The following is a 6,701-nucleotide window of genomic DNA, read 5'->3' on the forward strand; positions in this document are numbered from 1 at the left end:
TCGGTGCCTATTTCTGATTGGCGAGATTGTTTCACAATGCCAGTCTTTCATCTGTAAGAAAGTCAGAAAACATGCAGTGTAACGGATGAAAGTTATTCATGAGTAATTATGCGGTCACTCACTTTCATTGTATACAAAAGACATTGAACATTGTGCTATAAATAACTCTTATGTTCCTGAAAAAAAAAAAAGCCATTTAGGTTCGAAGGGATGAAAGGCATCAGTGGTAGTTTTCTTTTGAGTCAACTATGTTTTCATTATGTGTGGCTTAAATTACAGTGTGGCTGAATTTTACCTATGATTGACATTCTGTAACTAATTATGTTTTTTATGAAGTAGACTAAGCCGCTGGGCATTGGCCAGTCTCATTACCTTCACCAGCCAAGCACACTAATCTCAATCATTTTGATCTTAGCACTGCCTTCAGCGCCCAGAGCTGTCTGTCTGTTGGGGTGAAGGAAGCCCAGTTTGGAGCTTTGATTATTTTTTCCAGCTGTCTGAATACTAACACTCTCTTTCTCAGCACCCGCACTTTCATTTCATCTGCTTCATTATCAACTTTGGTTTCCTAGAAAGGCTGCTGCCACTCCGTGAGGGGCTAAATACAGAAAAATTCTCTGACATTGATCTCAAAACTATTCATTTGTAAGTTGATGTGCACTTGCATACAGTCCATGGGGATTATAGAACTTTCTTTAATTTTTTCCCAACTTCCTAATTTGATGTTTTATGCTCTAAAACTGTCCAAATCTGTTTGGAATTTTTATTTGTAATTTAAAATTGTACATAGTAGTGTGGAAATAACACCCTTCACTATTTACAGTAAGTATATATAAGCTGCCGTTATTTAATTATGGATTTATCTTGGGAAGTAAATTAATAATTTAGTTAGTTTGACTAAAAGTGACAGTAACTACATTTATAGTTTTTCAAAAGATTTCTGCTTCAAATAAATGCTTTTTTTTTATTTTACTTTTTTACTCATCAATGAGTCTCAAAAAAAAAAAAAAAAAAAGTATGGTGTCCACAAAAATATTAACATGCGCAAATGCCTTTAATAGATATAACATATGTTTTTAGCACCAAATCAAGTCTTTCTTAAGGAAGACTGGAGTAATAATGCTGAAAATTCAGCTTTGTATCACAAAATCACATTTTAAAGTACGCTCTTAAATAAAAATGTATTTAAAAAGTTCTTCCACAGCGATGCCATAGAAAACCCATTTTTAGTTCTACAAAAAGCCATTCAGATTATACAAAGAACCATATCTTTCTTACCTTTTTTATAAAGTGAAGAACAAAAAGGTTCTTCTATGATAAAACGTTTATGATAAAAACAGAAAGCGGTTATAATATTTTCATGACATTACTGTTTTCTTTATTTTTAATTAAATCAATGCAGTCTCAAAGTTGTGAATATTCTTTTTCACTTTTTTTTTGCAACTCTCTATGCAACTTCAATAGACAAGATCTCTTCTAAATGTATATTTCATTAAAAAATTTTAATCAAAATTTTAATCTGCCTGTTTATTTGTGCCTGCACACCCATCCCACGCTCCTGTCACGCCAGCAAGCCTGTCTGTCATTTAGATGGCACAAACATAACTGCCAATGCTTTGATATGAATCCACAAGAGGTCTAGAGTAATCACACACACTATGGCATAAACACAGAGTGTCTCCCGACAGACAGATAATAGGAATGTCATTGGGCGTGTAGCTCATTTCGATTAAGTCATAACATCATTTTCTTTTTGCTTTTTTCTCGATTCAGCCCAGCACACTGCGTTCTATTGGTTAGATTGACTGAAACTATTAGCTGTCAGGCGTTAAACTGGCGAATCAAATTACTGTTGCACTTTGAGGCTTTTTCACATTATTTTTTGAATACGTCGTCCAAAACAGTGAGTGGATTTATGAATGTATTAATTAGCGATGAGAATCATTTTATTGCTCATATTTGTGGTTAGAGATTTTTCAAAACCTTTTATATGAACACTGTTTCCTAACAGGTGACAAGCTATGTTATTACAGTAATATTCACAATTATGATAAACTCAGCCCGCACTTATTGGAAAAACAAGCCTGTGGTGACATTCCTGCAAAATGATATCATACAAATTAAAGCTTTATTTCTTTATTAGCTCCCATGGTTTTATGAAGGGTTTTTAACATTTCTAACCAAAAGTTTTTTGTAGTAGAAAAGGGTACTTTACAAATAATGTATATGGTAATAGTGTCATAAAGTAGTCACAATTGTTAATATGTCCTGTAATCATACTTTGTGTGAACAGGAAATTGAGTTATGTTTTACTCACACTAATGTTCATTCCGGCAGGGAACTGTGAAATTTTGGTGGAGGCACTTTTTTCCACTGAACCTGTTTTTTTTTCTGTTAAGATTTATTAAAGGGTTAGTTCACCCCAAAGTTACATTTCTGTCATTAATCACTCACTCTCATGTCGTTCTGAAAGCATAAGACCTTTGTTCATCTTCAGAATACAAATTAAGATATTTTTGATGAAACTGGACTGCTATCTGACCCTCTATAGACTGCAATACCAGCCTGATCTCAGGGCAATATGTACATATTTTACGTGGTGGCTAACTCATATGACTTCATATGATTTTTGCTAAATCTTATGTATTTTTACATTAGTTGCCAATTCATATGAGCAAATGACCTACACCTAACCTGCCCCTAAGCCTACCGTCACTGTGGTTTTAGATGATCTAGGTTCAGTAAATATATTGGTAAAGCAGTCCGTTTGACACTGGTAGCTCAATTTGAGTTTTGCAACGCTTCGGGAATATTTTTTTTGTGCAAAGAAAACAAAAATAACTTAATTGACTCAACCATTTGTTTCCCGAGTTACATCTTCTGACATTTTTAGAAAGTATCACAACCCATACAGATGCTTTTCCCTAGGTGTACAAAAAGTTTATAAAGTTCATGTGCTCGCTGATTGCGTCGCTTACTATTTTAAAATAATCTCCAAAATGGTGGAAGATGTAACTCAGAGTAGAAGAATGTTTAAGTAAATATCATGTGCCTGTGGAAAATAGTCCCCAGCTTGCAAGACACACTTCATGTGCAAGCAAGAGGGTCTAGCTGTTTTGGGTGCTGCGTGATATCACTACGCCTGCTGCAGCACTACCTTTGATCACTACGCCAGAACTAGAGTATAGTTTCTAATCATATTGGCTAAGAAAATGGCAACTTTTCATTTTCTGCTGGCCCTAGTACAAGATATAACTACAGAACAGTCAAGTTTTAAATAGGAATAAATATCAAAGCTCTTTGGTCATTTTTGAATGTGATGCTACTGGTCTAATTGTATTTAATGATTTATGCTAAGCTATGCTAAAAGTGCTATTGCCAGACCTGTAAGAGATCAGAATAGATTACAAAACGGTAAAGTTGAAGATTTAGCGTATTTCCATTGAAAATGAGTGTTCGAAGAATGAACAAATATCTTACAGGTTTGGTTATTTTGGGGTGAACTGTCGCTTTAATTAATTCATTTTAGTTATTTTATATTTAAGGGGAAAGAAGAACTTCAAGAACCAACCAAGTGGATACACTCTTGATTGAAAGTTTCTGTAGTTGCTTGGTGATTCAGTCACATACAAACACATGCTTATGTCATCCTTCCAATCTTACACACATTAAGGCACATGGTATGGTATTAGACAGATATATAAGTTGTTAAGGCAGCATAAAAAGCGCCTGTGTTGCTAGTATCGGTCATATCAGATGTGTCAGTGCTTCAGCACATGCTTGAACTCAAAGAATTCTGCGAAATAAGTATACACACACACACACAGCCACGGCCGGCGTCATTGCCAGCGATTAAAATCAGTTTTCTAGTCAACGGGCTGGAAGAAATGGATAGAGTTGAAGGTGTTGTGGTGAGGGAGCTTAGATAATGCTTTTGATCAGTTGATTTAAACACGTCCAGAGACGCTTTTCCAATTTTATTTCTTAACCATTATAGTTAAGAAATGTTGTATGTGAAAGAAACATGTGATGCACAAAGTCAAAAATTGCAGTCCCATTCTGGAGTCATATATTTGGTCATTCCAGGCTACTGTATAAAAGGAAAAAATATGAGGATTTGTCACGTGATATCAAAAGTGATCTTTCACTGTCATACGTTCCTACTCAAGTTAAATCTGTCCCAATTTAGCCAGTCTGCCTCCATTTGAAGTTTTGCCTTCATACACAGATTTATCAGGTCTTTCTAATGCAGAGAAATCTTCATATGTCCATCTGTGATTTTATTACTCTGTAGATCTAGCCACTGCATCTTTCTGATACTGCTACACATCATGATAGTTAACTTGCTGTGCCAGCATATCTAAAGTGACAAATAACATAATAACCTCACAGTATAGAGGGATATACAGTATGTCCCTCCCCAAATATAGTTGTATATTCATCTCGTGCTCCTTCATCTGTACTTGCATAGTGTATAGAGAGTGAGAGAGTGTGGCTGGAAGTAACTGGGCTCCAGGCTTTTTTCTGTACAAAGGGCAAATGAGGAGAAGCAGAGAGAGAGAGAGAGAGAGGGGACTGGCTGTGCCAGATCCACATGAAAGGTCAAACTATAAAAGCAATTCATAAAAGTGGTCTATATGACTTGTGTACTAGATTGCCAGTCTTCTAAAGTCATATAACAGCTTCATGTGAGGAAAATGTAGAAAATGTAACGCTCTACTCACTGCAGTTCTCCTTCTGACTTTGTTGACTGACTGAGTTGAATATAACGGCGCATATCGGACAAATATAACGGTCATATTGACAATGGAAAAATTTTTTTAAGACTATTATTCCACGGAAAATAGTAACATATTTAACAAATATGACTACACACAAAAACTAGCCCAGTGGTATTGTTATATTATGCGGCGTAATAAAGGCATTTAAATGAGGTTGACCTGAGCAGTTGACATCAACTTATAATGATAATTGTGACAGACAATTTGCATAAATTAACATCTAATACAGAAGTGTTTACATCTACATGCACAGATGGGAAGGTTGCTGATGGGTGATTTTCTGTGAATTATTTGTAGTATAGTTCTGCAGAAAATATGAATAATTTATATAATTTATATAACATATCATTCATTTATACTCAAATATTGTTCCTCAAGCTTTCTATTGTATGTATATATATATATATATATATATATATATATATATATATATATATATATATATATATAACATATATGTATATGTATATACGCACATATGTACATATATATATATATATATATATATATATATATATATATATATATATATATATATATATATATATATACTGTGTGTATGTGTATATATATATATATGCAGTCAACCAAAATTTATTCAGAGCTTCTTTGACATTCATTCATTTATAATTTAGAAAGTAGTAATAAATTATGACAAAACTTTTAAATTGTGTCAGAACAAACTCATCTTGATAATGTAGATAACCTTTGAAAAGGTATGTAATGAATTTGGTTGAATAGCTGCCAGCTGTTATGATTTAGCTACACAAATTAAAATATTACCAATTTAGGTTCAGAATGTTGTTAAGTCTGTGGTGTAAAAAGGTCACATTACTAGTACCAAAGAAAAAGCATTTTAAGCAAACATACACAGGTCAAAGTGTTTGAGTTATTTTGTTCTCAAATTTGTATCGGTTTTACACAGTATGGAAGACGTTTGTGCAAAAAAATATCTCACAGTTTAAATGAGCAGCAGTGTCCTGGACCCACTAGTAAAAGTAACTTGTGTAATAATTATGCCTGGTAGTTGCATTTTAGCTTGCCTGTATGTGTGTGTGTGTGTGACTCCTGGACTACAAAAAGCCAAATAAGGTCTATGACATTTTTTTCTCATAAATTAATATTTAAATCTCATCTGAAAGCTGAATAAAGTAAGCTTTTCGATTGATGTATGGTTTTGTTAGGATAGGGACAGTATTTGTTACATGTACAACTATTTAAAAAAATCTGGAATATGAGTGTGCAAAAATTGGGAAAATCAAGAGTAGAAAGAAAATCTAATTTAAATTATTTAGCCCTAAATAGCGTTTTGATATACATTAATCAAAAAATATCTCCATGGAACATGATCTTTACTTAACACCTCTAATGATTTTTGGCATAAAAGAAAAGCTGCGAGGAATTTTGATTCCTTGTCTTTTGGTCCAGGGTCACATATATCACTGACAATTAGAATATCTAGTGTTGTAACAGTGACACTGCAGCATACCTGTTCAAAACAAGTTTTAGTATTCAGACTACCTTAGGCCAAACATACAGGCTAAAGCATATTTGAAAGAACTGCAATGATTAGCAAGTGAAAAGCGAACTGATTTCACCTTTCTCTGTATTTTCTTTTCTTTTTATCTTAACTGATGGTGCAGCGAGCGTATAAGAAGAATCTGAGAGCAGCTCAGTGCTGTGAAATGGCAGCAAAAGGGCTGGTCTAATCTCGATCATTAAACTCACATAATATATCACAGCCAAAATCATAGACAGCTTTGCCCTGCTGCACAAGTCTACATTATATTAAAACATACACATACACTATATACTGTATCCTAATATATATTATACAGCTTACATATGCACTCTGCCAAACTAATGACCTCTGTTGCTGCATAACAATATTAAATACAAACTCACGCATTATGCATATGA

This window comes from Puntigrus tetrazona, chromosome 1 (assembly GCF_018831695.1).
Source record: "Puntigrus tetrazona isolate hp1 chromosome 1, ASM1883169v1, whole genome shotgun sequence".
Taxonomy (NCBI): Eukaryota; Metazoa; Chordata; class Actinopteri; order Cypriniformes; family Cyprinidae; genus Puntigrus; species Puntigrus tetrazona.